Genomic DNA, 18838 nt, shown 5'->3' on the forward strand with positions numbered 1-18838 from the left:
ATTGAGTACCCCCCATTTTGAAAATTAATATTTTTATCCATTTCTTAGTGAATAAAGGCAATGTATTTTGGTGAATTCAACCATAAAACAGATGTATTTATTAAAATAATATTTTTGTCACTAAACATATTCAGAAATGGAAAGATAATACAAATACATTCAAGCAAAATATTGCAAAAAAAAATTACAACCTACAAAATTTCAACTAAATATATATATATATATATATTTTTTTTTTTTTTTTTTTTTGCTTCTCTTGATTTTTCCTCTTTTTTAAAATATTTAATATTTTCTTATAACATATAAATCTTGGTGTACTGTTGTAGGGTCGATAGACGATGCCATCGTCCATTGCCAGTGGTGGATAAACATCATGATGCTGAGCCGGCACCCCAATCCTCCGCCCCACCCCCATTGCAGCAGCAACTCGCTCACGAAAAATACACATTTAGGCCCTGTTTACACGAATACATCTTCATTTTAAATGGCATTTTAGAACGAAAACGATCCACGTCCACACTGGCGTTTCATCTAGTATTTCTGAACAGCTTTTTATCCACACTATACCGCTGAAAATGCACACCACGTGACCACACACACACAGTCATGCTCTGCAGCGTACGTGTGCGTCTAAGCTGCAGCAGTCAGAAAATGTGTAACCCCGTTGGTTCTACTCCACCCAATCCGCTCCGAGCTGGTATCGAACCAGCGAGTTTCGGCCTCCGAGTGGCCTCCGTTACACTCACCCCCCTAAACCTCACTCCCATCTGGGTCACGGCACCAATGTAACTAGTCTTTTGCGTCTCTTCTGCGTTGTGTAAATAAATATTCACTTTGATATATCTTATAGCGATTTATTGTTGTGAATACAGTCAGAACAGAAAAATGAAAATGTTATGTAAAACAATAAACAAATATTAACCCCTTCCTTCCCAATAGTATTTCAATGTATGCAAGTGAAGAGATACAATATAACCCTGTTACAAAAGCAGGTGCTTTGAGCTTAAAACCCCAGAGAGTAGTGCACTTCGGACAGTTTATTAAGGATGCCCAGCTGGATCGCATCTTACTATAGTTTTTATATTTGATATTTTATTTTTAGATTTGATATTTTAATTAATCTTGTCTCTATCTATTGACTCTTTGGTCTTTGAACTGATCAGGTAACGTTATACAGCGTCAGTACACTGCTTAAATTTTTCGCTTTCACGCTTGTAAATTTTAGCGAAAACCTCAGATACTGTTGGTTGGTTCCAGTTTGTTGTGCACCGTTTTTATTAACCAAGTTTGTCGACGCTAATATAAGCACACAGATCACTCTGCCTATTCATGCCAGAGCCTCGTGCAAAAAGTGATTGACAGGTGGTACTTTGTGTGTAACTTCTCTTTATTTATTTTTTATTTGGTTATGGGTAAAGCAAAGACCTTGCGGGTCAGGTAGTTGAAACGGTAGGCTGCAAAATAATTAATTTGCTATGAATTAAGTAATTCTTCATAAATAATTAATTCACTGCTGCCTACAATGATGTCGCCATCGTCCATCATGATGTTTCACATTAGACATTGTACAATGCCTAGATTCTCTAGCGTAAAAAAGTGATGACAAAACAGGTGATTTTGCTCATATTTTAAGATTAGAAATCTGAACACGGCAGCAACTTAATGCATTTAGGCATGTGGACATGGTCAAGACGATCTGCTGCAGTTCAAACCAAGCATTAGAATGGGGAAGAAAGTGATTTAAGTGACTTTGAACGAGACATGCCTCAATAGTTCAGGCTGGTGGTGATGGTGTAATGGTGTGAGGAAATTTTCTAGGCACACTTTGGGCCCATTAGTAACAACTGAGCATAGTGTCAATGCCACAGCCTCCCTGAGTATTGCTGCTGACTATGTCCATCCCTTTATGACCACAGTCTACCCATCTTCTAACCATGCGCCATGTCATAAAGTCTGAATCATCTCAGACTGGTTTCTTGAACATGACAATGAGTTCGCTGCACTCAAATGGCCTCCACAGTCACCATATCCCAATCCAATAGAGTACTTTTCAGATGTGGTGGAATGGGAGATTCGCATCATGGGTGTGCAGCCAACAAATCAACAAAAACTGCGTGATGCTATCATGTCAACATGGTCCAACATATCTGAGGAATATTCCCAGTACCTTGTTGAATCTATGCCATGAAGGATTGAGGCAGTTCTGAAGGCAAGAGGGGGTCCAACCCAGTACTAGTAAGGTGTACCTAATAAAGTGGCCGGTGAGTGTATTTACAGTAGGAAATTTACAAATGTCTTTATGGAACATGATCTTTACATAATAGTGATTTCTGACATTAAATAAATATGGAAAATGTTGACCCATATACAATGTATTTTTGGCTATTGCCCCCATGCAACTTGAGACCGGCTTTGTGGTCCAGGGTCACAAATGAAGACACGAGAGCACACACAAAAATATGAATAGAATGTGTGCGTTACGGTGGTGCAGTGGATAGCACGATCGCCTCACAGCAAGAAGGTGGCTGGTTCGAGCTCTGGCTGGGTCAGTTGGCGTTTCTGTGTGGAGTTTGCATGTTCTCCCCGTCATCGTGTGGGTTTTCTCCGGGTGGTCCAATTTCCTCCACAGTCCAAAGACATGCGGTTTAGGTGAATTGAATAAGCTAAATGTATGTGTGAATATGAGTGTTTCCCAGTGTTGGGTTGTGGCTGGAAAGGCATCTTCCACAGTAAAACATGTGCTATGTGGTGAGCCCTGATTAATAAAGGGACTAAGCCGAAAAGAAAATGAATGAATGAATAGAACAGGGGTGGTCAAACTCAGTCCTGGAGGGCCGGTGTCCTGCATAGTTTGGCTCCAAAAGTAATCAAACACACCTGAACATGCTAATCAGTGTCTTCAAGATCACTAGAAGTCTATAAGCAGGTGTGTTTGATTAGAGTTGGAGCTAAACTGTGCTGGACACCAGCCCTCCAGGATTGAGTTTGCCCCCTGGAATAGAATGTGTCATGCTAAAATAACGCTGGTGAGAATCAGGACAGCGGCTCCTGCTGGTCAGATGAAGAACGACAGCTGTATTTATTTTCACCAACCTCATACACAAAACAACTTTTCAGCTTTAAATAGTTTTTTCTTTGCTCTCTCACTCTCCATCTCTCTCTCCCTCTCTCTCTCTCTATCTCTTTCTCTCTCTCTATCTCTCTCCATTTTCTTTCTTTATTTGTTTGTGTGCCACATTGTTGTCTGAATGTAGTGAATCATAACTGTTTTGTCTTTTTTTTAAAACCACACTTTTTATTCTATCCTGAAATTGCTTTTCTTCACATCTTTAGAAATGTACTGGCAGGGAAAAAAGCAGCCAATAACACAGTCCAGGGTCAAAGTCTGAGGTCTCCGAGATTGAAAGAGGGTGAAAATGGATGAGCGATTTTCTCTTTCAGTAAAGGTCTGTACTGAACGCCATCATTTTTCCTTGATGGAACACCTAAAGTGGGTCAGCTGAACACCTCTCTTGGAGAAAACAGGTACATAAACATGCCTATATCAAATAAATAAAAACAGATTATTTCATCTTTACTGCTTTTTGAGGTTTTCAAACAAATATGAATTTTCATCAATTAGTGAAGCTGTAAAACATTTGACGGGTGAGAATCCAAAGAGATTTTATATTGATTTTTAACATCAAAATTTGACATTACAGAGACAAGGCAAGTTGAATGCGCCTAATGTTGGAGCACATCTGATCATTTCTGGAAGCTGATTCCAGCAGCGGGGTGCGCAGTAGCTGTAGCCACATTCACTTTGCTTTGAATTTGAATTTCTAGTTTTTATGATCCTAAAGATCTGAGTGATCTGTTATCCATATCTGTAATGTATTGAGGTCTTAGGCCATTTAGTGATTTATAGACGAGTAATAGTACTCTAAAATATATTCTGAATGTAACTGGGAGCCAGTGTAAAGACCTGAGGACAGGTGTGATGTGCTCTGATTTTCTGGTTCTAGTCAGAATCCTGGCCACAGCGTTCTGGATGAGCTGGAACTGTCTGACTGTCTTTTTGGGAAGGCCAGTGAGGAGGCCATTACAGTAATCCACCCTGCTGCTAATAAAAGCATGAACAGGTTTTTCTAGGTCTTCACTGGAAACAAAGCATCTGATTCTTGCCATTTTTTAGAGATGATAGTATGCTGATTTACTAAAGGCTCGTACACACCGGGATGCTTTTCGTTTGCATTTATCGTCAGCGTTTTTCAAGATGTTTTTCTGGATTCAAACCCAAGGGATTTTCATTGGCGTCTAGCTGAAGAGTAGGCGAAATCACTCCTTGACGTTAGATGGTGCTACACAACTTTAGCTTTTGACACCCGTTTGTAACACAGAAGACAAAGTTGACATGCTTGTTGTTATGGATGGTTCAAGTAGCAGCTCCAGCAATGAAGAAATGATTATTGTTCACCAGTGCAATAATCAGCTCCGCTTTAATACCGCCTCTGGGCATCTTTTTCAGTGTGCGCTAGCATTGACAGTTTTGCGCTTGAGCGCCTCCAAGTGCTGTTTACTGTAATTTCAGTAGCTCCGTGCACATTAACAAAAGTGCCAACCTGATTGGTGGAAAATGTTTTGACATTACACGTCAAAACAAAAAAACGTGCATGAGGCATTTTGTTTTTTGCACCTTAGTGCATGATCACATTGATGCCCTTTATTTAGTCACAAGGCGTTAAACGTAAGCAAAAAACGTCTCGGTGTGCCTTAACTGATTTGACATGACTATTGAAACTCAGATCTGACTCCAGAGTCACACCAACATTCTTGACCCTTTTTATGTTATTTGACCTTTACGCTGTGTTCACACCAGACGCAGAACGCGTGGATAAATCGCGCTATTCCCGCGTAAATTGCCGCAGGAACATTTGAGTTTACTCGCTTCATTCGGGCGTCAACCCCCCACTTTATTCGCCCGTCAAATCCGCTTCAATCGCGTGTCAAATTCACTTTAAAACAGACGTGGATTCGCGTGATGGGCAGGGCTTCTGTCTGCCCGGTGACTCTAGCTTCATAGCTAAATGGCTAACATGGATTTTATTAAGAAAATAACAGTGTTATTGTGCTTTATGGAGACTGAAAAACAGCGTCGATACGTTTAGGGTCCTGTATGACTCCACTGCATCCTTTCAGAGGTGCATCCAGCTCTGTGAGCTCATAAACTCCTCCAGAAACTGATCCTGGATGACGGAGACTTTCAGCGGTGCCTCTGACTGAGCCAAGCCCAGTTTGATGACTTGTTGTCGGTGTCACCTGGAGGATTTGCCCCGGGACACCATCAACAGGTTCTACGTCACAATCACGCCCCCACAAGAGCAAGCTTCTGATTGGTTAACGCGGCGCAAATGTCCGCTGAAGTTCAGATTTTCCAACTCGAGTGAATCGCGCGAAACGCTCGTTAAGCGCGTCAAACGCTCAATTCGCCTCGCGCGTATCGTGCTATTCGCGCCGCACAATTCTCGTCATTCGCTCCGCGCCATTCTCGCGTATCGCACCGCAGGATGTCTATTCGCGCGTTTGCGTTGACTTAACATGTAAATCACTCGCGCTTGACGCAGTGTGGTGTGAAAGCAGCATTAGAGCCACGGTACGCATTCACCCTGAGAACCTCAACCAAACGCAATGACTTTGTTCCCTTTGTTTAACTGAAGAAAGTTTTGGCACATCCAATTGTTAATTTCATCAATGCATTGGCAGAGGGTGTCAATGGGGCTGTAGTCATTAGGCAGTAAGTCTAGGTAGATCTGAGTGTCATCAGCATAGCTGTAGTAGGAGATTTGGTTCTTTCTCATTATTTGGCTCAGAGGAAGCATATAAAGGTTGAACTGGAGAGATGCCAGAATCGAGCCTTGTGGGACTCCACATGTCATGGGTTTCCACCTCGACCTATGGTACTGGCATACCACTTTATATCTGAACCATTTGACGACCGTGTTAGACAACCCATCCCAGTTTTCCAGCCTATCCAGAAGAATGCTGTGTTCGACAGTGTCAAATGCAGCACTGAGATCAAGCAGTACCAGCACTGTTAGTTTGCCTGAATCTGTATTTAGGTGGATATCATTAATTATTTTTATATGAGCGCTGTCTGTACTGTGATGTGTTTTGATACCAGATGGAAAATTGTCTAACCACCCCTTGAAGTTGGACTAACCTGGTTAAAAACAACTTTTTCAATGCTTTTGGCAATGAAAGGGAGATTTGAGATTGGTCTGTAATTGCTCAGTTGGGTGTTATCCAGATTGCTCTTTTTCAAGAGGGCTTTAACAACTGCAGTTTCAAGTGCAGCTGAACAGAGAAAATTTTACCACCACTTTACTTACTTTTTCTGACAGGAACTATTTTCTAGTTGAATAATGATTTTCATGGTTCCCCTAGGGCATGTAATTTCTGGAAAATCATGGAATTTCGAATGGTTTATTCCAGATTTTAAAAGCCTACATTTTAAATAACAGATTTTGACAAACCTTAAAATTTGTAATACATTTTCACACCCCTACTTCTGGGTCCCCATATGAATAAAATGTGTTTACATCAAAAAAAACATGTTGAAAATACGAATTGATTTGATGTAAGTTTTCTTCCTTGGTGTCAAAACAACATCAAATTGACATCTAACATTGGCGTCAAAAAAACACGTCGAAACTCGATTGCAGAACAATTTTTGACGTGTTTTTTGACGCCAATGCTAGGGGTCAATTTGATTAAAGGTAGTTTACATACAATGTAAACGAACAAAATCAAGTGTACATTTGTATTCGAAGCTTTCAGATGAATTAAACTCTCCTTGTTCTTTGTGTCGGCTTTTTGGCAGTCAAAATGCTATCAATGTGTGGATGTCAAATGGCCATCAAGATTTTGACATCAAATTGATTAGCATTTTTGCGCGTTTCGACATCATGCTTGATGCCTTATTTTTAAAAATAGAAGCAGATATTTGCAGTCCTTTGAGTATGTTCCAATATCTCTTTGTGGTCCCACTTTATATTAAGTAGCCTTAACTAATATGCACTTACACTGAAGCTAATCATTTGTTCCTATTATGTAAATACATGGCTTTACATTGTACTTACGCTTGATTAAACACCTGTGTGGAATTGCATCTGTAATTAATTTCTGTATTTACATTTGTAATTACACTGTTGACCATCCCTTACACCTTAACCCTCCCTTAAACCTTCCCATACTACCAATCCTATAGCTCACCCTACCTTTATACCACCTCAAGAGCACCAGAAGTGTTCTGCAGTACATTATGAACACAGTAACTACATTGCATTTATTTGTGGATGCAAGTACATAGTATTCAAGGCCACCTAATATAAAGTGGGACCAAATCTCATACCTATTGCACTGTTGCGTTTGCAACATTCCTTACCATTCTATTCTTTTTAATATAGTGCTTCTGTTTGTTCTCTTGTTGACAACTGAATCCAATTCCTCTGTATCTCTGCAGCTATTCTTCATTCCTCGAGGTTAGGTCTGTCTTGTAATCTTAATAAACATTGGAGCTCCACAGTGAAGGATTTCAGACACGTAAACACATCAGCTCTGGCCCGGTTCAAAGCTTTCTTGTTTTTGAGATAAACATTTACAGTAACTTCTGTTCAGGGAGGGTTTTTTTCAGCCCTGTCTTCCTCTAGAGTTTCCGTTTTATATGGGTGTGTCAAGTAATTTATTTCTGTGTGGTTTTACATTTGGTATGCTGCTATCTACTGAACGTTTCTGAGACAAGTGTACATGTATTTTAAGCTGCTGTAATTCACCTGGCACTTACATTATTATGACTTCTCAGAGGCACTCTGGCAGTGCGTTCACACTGTGCCTGTAAAGCTGTGAATAATAAATGCCCTTCCTCATTTTTGCTCATGATCAACAGGCAGGTCTCTGTAGTTTGTGAAAATCTGCCTGGGTTCATAAGTCTTTCTGTCTGTCTCTCTTTTCATCTGTAGTTTTGTTTATATATTCATCTGTTTGTCCGTCCGTCCGTCCGTCCGTCCGTCTGTCTGTCTGTCTGTCTATCTATCTATCTATCTATCTATCTATCTATCTATCTGTCTGTCTGTCTGTCTGTCTGTCTGTCTATGTGTCTTTCTGTTTATATATTTTTATCTGTCTGTCCATCCGTCTGTTTATATATTTTTATCTGTCTGTCTGTCTGTCTGGTTATATTTATCTGTTTGTCTGTCTATCTACTTACTAACCTATCTGTCTTTCTTTCTATCTTTCTCACTGTTTATCTGCATGTATGTCTTTTTTTTGTCTGTATGTACTTTTATAAATCTGCCTTCCTTTTCTGTTTGTCTGTCTGTCTGTCTGTCTGTTTGTTTTGATATTTGTCTCTCTGACTGACCAGCCGACTGTTTATATCTATCTATCTGTCTGTTTGCTTATATATTTATCTGTCTGTTTATGTATTTGTATGCTTGTCTGTCTGTCTTTTTGTCTGCTTTTATTTTTATCAGTCTATCTATCCAACCATTTATGTATCTGTCTTTCTGTTTCTATATGTTTATCTGTCTGTCTGACTATCTATCCAACCATTTTTAAATTTATATATCTATTTGTTTAAATATTTATGTCTATCTGTCTGTTTATTTATATATTTATATCTGCCTATCTATCCAACTATTTATTTATCCATCCATCCGTCCCTCTGTCTGTCTATTGTATTATCTATTGTTCTATCTGTTTATATCTATCTGTCTGTCCAACCATTTATATATCTATCTATTTATATATTTTTACATCTGTCTGTCTGTTTATATATTTATCTCTCTGTCTATCTATCCAACCATTTATATTTATCTGTCTGTTTATATATTTATGTCTATCTGTCTGTTTATTTATATATTTATGTGTCTGTATGTCTGTATATATTTTACCTTTCTGTCTATCTATCCAACCTTTTAAATATCTATCTGTCTGTTTATATATTTATCTGTCTATCTGTCTTTTTATATATTTATCTGTCTATCTGTTTGTTTATATATTTATCTGTCTATCTGTCTTTTTATATATTTATCTGTCTATCTGTTTGTTTATATATTTATCTGTCTATCTGTCTGTTTATATATTTATCTGTCTATCTGTTTGTTTATATATTTGTCTTCGTCTATCTAACCAACTGTTTATGTGTATCTAAATATATTTATTATTCTATTTATTATACTGTTCACAGTATGTCTGATAATATTTATCTATCCATCCATCCATCCATCCATCCATCCATCCATCCATCCATCCATCCATCCATCCATCCATCCATCCATCCATCCATCCATCCATCCATCCATCCATCCATCCATCTATCTATCTATCTATCTATCTATCTATCTATCTATCTATCTATCTATCTATCTATCTATCTATCTATCTATCTATCTGTCTGTCTACAGTACGTGTCTGTCTGTTTATATATTTTTATCTGACTGGCTGTCTGTTGTTACAGTTTGTTGTTTGTCTTTCTGTCTATACGTGCACATATATGTGTACCTATATATGTGTCCTTCCTTTCTCTTCACCACATATATGGTCACATTAGTTTCATTTCCTTAAAATATGCTATCTCTCTCTCTATCGTTCTCTTTCTCTCTCTCCAGTGTGAAGCGCAGTGTGTGTCAGAAAGTGTTGTGAGATTTCCATAAATGCTGTTTGTGCCGGTGTGGCCTCTGCTGCATGCGCCGCTCGCTGTGAATACTGATTTGGAGTCTTACATCAGCTCAGGTTCAGTGTGAATATGCTAAGCTGGCACTAATGCCGCAGAGAGCCGTTACATAAGACCTGACCGCTCAGACTCATTAGAGCTCGCTGTTTTTCACCAATACTCCCCCTCCCTTTCTCTTTCTCTCTCTCTTATAGAATTCACTCATTCTGCGCAATCTGATAGTAGGAGGGGAATGAAATGAAACTGTGTAACCTCTGAACGACCTCCTGAAGTTTGAGAAGTCTCAAGACGAGCGAGCGAGAGAGAGGGAGAGGGAAACACTGAAAAGCGAGAGCGCCTTGTTTAACTGAAAGCGAGAATGATGGTATTAAAAGGAAGTAGAACAGCTGTAACCATGGAGACCAGCTAAGTGGAAAGATGATGATGATGATTTTTATTTTTTGTGAAGGATGAGTTGGTATTGTGTGAAAAAAGAAGGACAGGAGGGAACAAAAGGTGAGCGAGAGTGCAGCAAATATATAGAAAGTATAGTGTCAGGGTGATCAAACCTACATGTTTAATCGAGTTAAACAGAACGGGTGCAGGGTGTGAGATGGAGCGGTGTTTGTTGGGGTGCGAATGGGTCAGTGGGGGGGTTATACAGTCCAAAAAATAGGTCACGATTTTGTCATCTTTCTAGTTCATCTGTACATGGGTGTTGTTTCTTAGGCTTTTATTACATTGTGTCTGGATGATATTAGATCCAGCTGCTATCTTTCTCTGCTTTCTTGCTTTGTCTCTTTCTTTCTTTCCATTTTATCATCTGTAAGGAGACACGCTGATGGAGACTGGAGGAAGAGTTATATATTTTTTGTTTGAAAGTACGTCTGCACTTTCTCAGAAAACTTTTACATTCCCCTGAGGAACTTTTAGTTCACCCACAAAGTATGGAATAGTTTAGTGTGTGAACATAATTTTTTAATCTAATTTTTCCCTGCCACTATTTCTAATTTTCCTTACTCCAAAACCACATCAACACGAACAAATCATGTTGAACTTGATACATCACATCATGTTGGACATGATACATCACACTTTTTTCACATGAAAATGCTCCTAAACCACACAGACAGTCTGTTAAAAGAGTATTATAGTGGTTTTTTCTTTTGCGCTCACTAGGGCTGCATTATTCATTCATTCATTTTCCTTCGACTTAGCCCCTTTATTCATAAGGGGTCAACACAGCGGAATGAACCGCCAACTTATCCAGCATATGTTTTCCACAGCGGATGCCCTTCCAGCTGCAACTAAGTAAACTCATTCACTCTCACAGTCACACACACACATAAGACTCTATTTTAATGATCTAGGCGCAAAGTTTGGCCTCTTTACTTTCTCTGTACTTTTACTCTTTACTCCTTTACATTCGTTGTTAAGGAAACAGTGTTGTATGCACTCCACTGAAGACATTTATTAGCCTACGTATTTAATTTCTTTCTTAAGACCAAAGATTAATTTCAAAACTATTTCTAAATTCAGTTCTAATGTCCAGCAAATTAATAAATTAACAATAATAACAAAGTGTGGTCAAAAAACTGAGTTATATCCAAACACACATCCTATTCTTATGCCCCCTATGGGGATGCATACTTTAAACCTCCTTTCAGTTGGTCAATGGCGTGGTCTATTTCAGTTTCTCAAAATAGCAACGCGCCAACAATGTGCCTTAATACCTCCTTTTTAGACTGGAACACCCATGAGTCCACAAAGTGGCACAAATGGATTTGCTACTTAAACAAAATGTTGCAAAACAGGAAAATTAGGGTTGCACTTGTCTAAAAATAGCAACAACTCGCACTAAACACATCTTGCACCCTAATGCGCTGAGTGTATGATAGGACCCATTCACTACAGCCAATTTAGTTTATTCAATTCACCTATAGCAGATGTCTTTGGACTGTGGGGGAAATCGGAGCACCCGGAGGAAACCCACGTCAACACGGGGAGAAAGAACATGCAAACTCCACACAGAAATGTCAACTGACCCAACCGGGACTCGAAGCAGCGAACTTGCCACCCAAGTTGTATTAATTTAGTCAAAAACACAATAAAAAACTGTAAATTTATTAAACCTTGTTTGAATTTAAAATAACTGCTTTTAACTGGCGTTTTTGGTCAAATATTGTGTAAGTCTGTGTTCATTAAAGGTGTGTGTTTGTGTGCGTTTATGTTGCAACATAAGCTTTTTTCTGAAAATGTAGCCCAATATACATTTCTGGAGATCACAAATTATGTAGCCAGAAATTCATATGTCTGCATTTCATCTTTAAAACAAACGCTATGGGGCGGTATCACTAGGTTTGTCCAATGGCTCGCCGTGTACGTCGGTGGACTTGGGATGCATAGAGGAGTCGACCGTGACGACAGGGTTTAAGTACAGTGAAGAACAGTTCTTCTGTAGATCGCAAATTATGTAGCCAAAAGTATGAATAGCTGCATTCGTCTTTGAAATGAACGATACAGTGTGGTATGATGATATTTCTTTTCGCACTTAACAGCTAACCGCTTACCTCCGGATGGCCAGCATACCTCTGTATGGACAGCACATCAGCCTTTAGCTGGTTCCCAAAAACTAAAACTGCAAAAAGCAAAGCTCCTGGGACGTATTTGGTGCTCTCCAGAATTGCATATAGAGGTATATAATCAGAATGAGTCTGGGTTGTGCAATTCACAATCATACATAAATGGAAAACACCTGTGAATCACAAAATAAGGAAACTGTAAATTAACCGATATTTTTTTAATTAGAAAAGTCATTGTATAACGATGGTTTGTTATGTAGAAAGTCCAAAAATATTGCTAATAATATTGACCTTAAAATATATTTTTTAATTAAAAACTACTCTTGTTCTTGCCAAAATAAAACAAATAAGACTTTCTCCAGAAGAAAAAATATTATAGGGAATAATGTGAAAAATTCCCTGTTTTGTTAAACATCATTTGTAAAATATTTAAAAAAGAAAAAAATTACAGGAGAACGAATCATTTTGACTTTAACTGTACATACAGTGAAGCTCCTTTAACGGTTTTGATTTGCTCTCAGTGGAGTTTGGGTTTAGGTGTTAGTCAAATCTATTATCTATCTGAGATGTTCAGAAAATGGAAGAATACAAGCGGCATGTGTGCTACAGCGTGAAGAAGCATTGTGGGTGTTTCTGCTGATCAGCCTATCCCTGCTGATATATGGGTCAGACTCACATGGCAGTGCATGCTGCTTGACTCAACACCAGTAAACAGGCTTGCTTGCTCATTCGTTTCCATGGCAACACCGTCCTGCCCTTTCGCTGCCTTCTCAATGGCTCCCCGAACATCTGCTTTCTCTTGCAGAATGAACATTTCAGAGAAATTTGCCTTCCAAATGAGAGACACATCACTCATGTCTGCTTTTATTTACCTTGTCGGTCAGTGACGTGTTGGGTTATTTGCCAAGTGGGTCAAAACGCATGTCATTTTGCTTGTTGTTCTCATTCGTTTACTCCATATGGGTGTGACTGCACAGTCTGCGCTGACATTTAGTCTGGTGATTGAGCAGTTTTGAAGCGCATTATTCTCTTTTGAAAGGCACAGGTAGAACAAACGGAGATGTTGTCAATAGCCTTTGTTGACCCAAGCTATACATGCCAGTCATACAACATTCTATAGAAATGCTGTGTTATTTACATCCAAATTTGGGTCAAATATGAACAAACCCAAGCTTTTGTTTACTCTTTATTTTCATTTTTTATTTAGAAAAATACATACATACATACAGTCCCGCCTAAATCCTTACAACAAAAGGATGGACCTTATACCTGCATCACACTTCACTTAGAAGTACTCTATCACAGTAAATTTAACTTAATCTAGCATGGTAAAAAAAACCTCAAACCTGTTATTCGCAGATGATATTGTTCTGTTGGCTTCATCGAACATGGACCTTCTGCATGCAATGGGGCAGTTTGTGACGCGGCTGCAATGAGAACCAGCACCTCCAAGTCCAAGGCCATGGTGCTTCACTGGAAAAAGGTGGTCTGCCATCTCCAGGAAAGTCCTTACCCCAGATTGAGGAGCTCAAATATCTTGGGGTTTTGTTCATGAGTGAGGAAAGGATGGAACTTGAGATTGACATGCGGATCGGTGCAGCAATAAATGCAGTTGATGTACCAGTTCGTTGTGGTAAAGAAGGAGCTGAGCTGAAAGGAAAAGCTCTTGGATTTACCAGTCAGTTCCTACTCTCACCTATGGTCATGAGCTTTGGGTCATCACTGAAAGGACAAGATCTCAGATACAAGCAGCGGAAATGAGTTTCCTTCGCAGGGTGGCAGGGCACACCCTTATAGATAGGGTGAGGAGGTCTGTCACCCGGGAGGAGCTCGGAGTGGAGCCACTGCTCCTCCACATCGGGAGAGGTCAGCTGAGGTGGTTCGGGCATCTGTTTCGGATGCCTACCCAGGAAGGTGTTCCAGGCATGTCCCACCGGGAGGAGACCTTATGGAAGACCCAGGACACGCTGGAGGGACTATGTCTCTCAGCTGGCCTGGGAACACCTAGGAATGTCCCGGGAAAAACTGGAGAAAGTTTCTGGGGAGAGGGAAGTCTGGGATTCACTACTAAAGCCTGATTTATACTTCTGCGTCAAGTAACCGGCGTAACAAACTGCGCAAGCAATGCGCGTGGCTGTGCATTTAAGTCTCTGTTGGTCTGCATTAACACTTCCGAAATGCTAGTTGGTAGTGAGGTGTAAATCTTCCTCTGTGTCGAGTTTCTTCGCTGCTTTTTTGCTTTTCCTGAACACTTCCGGGATGTACAAGTGGCTTAAACTCGCTTATTTTGAGGCAGGAACTGGCGAAGGTGCAACAACTTTAACTATGAGGTAAACACAAAACAAAACTTTCCATTCGGAGCTCCTTCACGGGACTCCACACTTGTAAACAATCGGTCGCGCCATTCGCGCGGCTCTCGGTCCCGCCCAGACTCGTCAGCGCTACCAAGCCGACCAATCACAGAGCTTGCGCTACGCGTTGTTGCGACGTGTAGTTACATTTTATGAGAGGTGCACGTCAGTGACGCCGATGGCCACGGCGAAGGGCTATGCGTCAGCGCCGTAGCATAAGCCGGCGTTTGACACAGAAATATAAATCAGCCTTAAAACTGCTGCCCCCACGATCCGGCCCCAGAAAAACGGATGAAAATAAATAAATGGATGAACTCAAAACCCTAGGGTTGAACACGGACGAACTATCATTTTTCATAAAGGTAAGTTTTTAGCAGACATATATTTTTGCTGTTCCTAACTTACAAAAGTTAGTAAAATCAGGTGCCCTATCAAAACCAGGTGTTATTTTGTAATAATGTAGAAAACCACCAATATAATTTCACTTTAAGCAAAAGTTGCACATTGTTACTATTGACTCCGACAGCAGAGACGAAAGTAACACACTGCTGGGTCAAGAGTAACACAACAATATTTGCTAGATTTACTAACTTAATCTTGTTTAATTTAAATATATCTGACTATGACCTTGTTAATGTTAACTGCAAACATATTTTGTCATAAATAAAAACATAAATAAAAATATTTAATTTCATTTAAATTTCAGCTCCATTAAATATTTCAAATGCAATCCAACAATACAAAATGTTTTTGAATATTTTTTATTATTATTGGCAATATGCATTCATTTTTTTAAACATCTACATTTAAGTGTAGTTAATTTATAAACTAATTTTGAGAGGATCATGTGCTTATGATTGCTTGTGGCTGGTTCCGCGTCATCAAATTTATGATTCACCAATCAGACGATTCCTAAGCCACTATGAATACCCCAAGTTCCATATCACAGCCATCTTCATTTTGAAGAATCCTCCCTTCCACCCATACTCCTCCTCCTTACCTAGATGGGTGATGCGGTGGCCCAGTGGTGAGCACTGTTGCCTTACAGCAAGAACGTCACTGGTTCTAGTCCTTACCAAGCCAGCCGATGTTTTTGTGCGGAGTTTACACATTCTCACCATGCTCACGCAGGTTTCCCCTGGGTTCCCCAGTTTTCTCTCATCGTCCAAAAACACGCAACTTAAGTTAATTGACTAATCCAAATCACCACCACAGACATGCTCCTAGTCAGTAGTTTTCTCTTAAGAGCAATCCATATCTGTTCATTAGCTACTACAGCAGGGGAGTTCTTGGGATTACCTGAGCTTAAACTCCCCTATAACGTTGCAAACGGGAGGGAGCCCTGGGCTCGAGGATCTTATGAGTTCAAGACTCTCTTCTGAGACAACATGCCAAACAAGCTTTATAATCAATTATCAGCTAAGTGTGAACTCTTGAAATAATGAAAACTCTAATGTGGAAGTGAAAAATAAGGCATGGCTATCAGCAGTGGGACCTAAATAATGGTGTTGCTTTCGTCCCCACAGAAACTCTTGCTATTCAAACCTGATTTACTTTTTAAAATGAAAAACTCTTTAAATTCTTAAAATGAAAAGACACTTTAAACTGAAGGATGTGTTATTGCACTAAACAACCTGTAGATTGATCATTAGTGTGACACATGAAAAGAGAAACTTGTACTAAGGAAAAATTTTACCTCTACAATAATTTACTTTTTGCACTTCAAACAGAAATTTGGAGCTAACCGAGATACACAGTCCCAAAATTTGCTGATATTTGGCAGCTCCATCAAGGGTTGCATGCTGAATGTGCTGTTATTGACCTTATTCTGCAATGCGGAAGTGCGCTCATTTTGCAATTGTTTTAGTACTTCCGATTCTGCAGCCTATGAGAGAAATGACTAGAAATAATAAACTGCAGAAAACGGTCAAACTACTTGCTGTACAAACAAGTGTTTGCATGATTATACAAAGCAGAATAATATAATGAGAAAATATCCATTTGCAACATCAAGCAGCATAATGGGCTGTTTTCAATGTCTAAAATGAATGGAAGTGAATGAGACCGGAAATCTCAAGCCAAAAATATTCCAATGCCTGCGCCTGCTTTTATGCAGAGAATAAGGTGAATAGCCTGGAAAGCAAATTACTTTAGCCGCATGTTACATTCGTCCCCGCCATCCCTTAAGTCCCACCCCACCCATCTAACACAGATTAAAATGTTTGTAGAAGATTAAATAAATAAAAAAATAAATAAAAGGCATATTATATATCAATAACATGTAGTTTTTTACAATCGTACAATAATACAATTGTAATAACACAGAACTGGCTAGGGCAAAAATTAAAGCAAAGTGAACATGGGCAGTGAATCCAAATGAGACAAAGTAATAATAAATAAATAATTAAATAAAATATATAAATAAATCAACATACAATAGTCTTGTGGAAATCTATAGCATTTCTGTCTATCTGTAACCCAAGTTTTTTAATCCATTGATTGGGGTTCATCCATATTTCATTCAAATTTGAGTTGAAATAATCAAACATGTTAGACCATAAAGAAGTCAACAATGCATTGCTATTTCAGAGTTATCCAAATGTATTCTATATACCAAGATCTATTGAATACTGCCAGCTAGATAATCAGAGATGCATTACTCATATACAGTTTAAGTAAAAGCTATTCGCTCTCCTGTGATTTTTATTTTTGTATTGTTTCCCAAATGATGTTTAATAGAGCAATGATTTTTTTTCACAGTATTTCCTTTAATATTTTTTCTTCTGGGGAAAGTTTCATTTGTTTTGTTTCGGCTAGAATGAAAGCAGTTTTTAATTTTTTAAACACCGTTTTAAGGTCTATATTATTAGCCCGGTTAAGCATTATTTGTTTTCGATTTTCTACAGAACAAACCATCGTAATACAATGACTTGCCTAATTACTCTAACTTGCCTAATTAACCTAGTTAAGCCTTTAAGTGTCTCTTTAAGGTGCATAGAAGTGTCTTGAAAATTATCTAGTCAAATATTATGTGCTGTCATCATGACAAAGATAAAATAAATCAATTATTAGAGATAAGTTATTAAAACTATTATGTTTAGAAACTTGTTGGAAAATATTCCTTCCCTTAAACATAAATTGGGAAATGCTTGTTGCTTGTTATGCTTGTTTTTCTCTTTCATTTACTTTTTCTTTTCATGACTGACCAATCAAAATCAAGCATTCCAGAGAGCCACACAATAATCCCGGTGATAACAACCAATTAAACTTACAACACAGGCTCATCTGCGCACTATGAATCATCTTGAGCATTATTAAATATATCCATGTATATGCTAATCTGTCACTTTTTTGACTCTTCCTGAAGTTGAATCAAATTAACCTCATGAATCATTTTAGCTTTAATCAATTAAACAGACTATTATAACTTATAAAATTAGGTTAGAAACATGATTCATTTAGATTAGATAATATAATTAACATAGATGGCATGGTGGCTCAATGGTCGCCTCACAGCAAGAAGGTTGCTGGTTCAAGTCCCGGCTGGACCAGTTGGCATTTCTGTGTTTAGTTTGCATTGTCTCCCCGTGTTCATGTGGGTTTCCACCGGGTGCTCTGGTTTCCTCCACAGTCCAAAGCAGGGTCACCAATCTTGATCCTGAAGGGCCGGTGTCCCTGCAGGATTTAGCTCCAACTTGCTTCAACACACCTGACTGGATGTTTCAAGTATACCTATAAGACCTTGATTAGCTTGTTCAGGTGTGTTTGATTAGAGTTGGAGCAAAAATCTGTAGGGCACCGGCCCTCCAGGAACAAGTTTGGTGACCCCTGGTCCAAAGACATGCTCTATAGGTGAATTTAATTATTTCCCAGTTATGGGTTGTGGCTGGAGGGGTATTCGCTGCGTAAAACATATGCTGGAATATAGTCGGTGGTTCATTCCACTGTGGCAACTGAAATAGAGACTAAGCCGATAGAAAATAAATGAATAATCAGCATTTTACCTATATGATTTTTTTACAATGTAGCTTATTTAAGGCAGGGGTTGGCAAGTAAGTTTGTCATCTGAATGTTCATTATTCTTTACTTAAAGTCATTGAGTATTTTTGATGCATATTACTGCCTGGTTGATGCATATTACTGCCTGAAAGGTACAGGTAAAATACATGTTGAATACTGTAGATGCAAAGATGTCATATTGATGTCATTGTCGA

At 38.9% G+C, this 18838-nt stretch overlaps 1 protein-coding gene across 1 annotated transcript in view; it reads right to left on the reverse strand.

Annotated features, from left to right (window-relative positions):
• The window catches only part of cactin, a 475834-nt gene that overhangs the window by 222234 nt on the left and 234762 nt on the right, over positions 1 to 18838 (reverse strand). The window lies entirely within an intron of this gene.

Source organism: Danio rerio, chromosome 2 (genome assembly GCF_049306965.1).
Source record: "Danio rerio strain Tuebingen ecotype United States chromosome 2, GRCz12tu, whole genome shotgun sequence".
Lineage (NCBI taxonomy): Eukaryota > Metazoa > Chordata > Actinopteri > Cypriniformes > Danionidae > Danio > Danio rerio.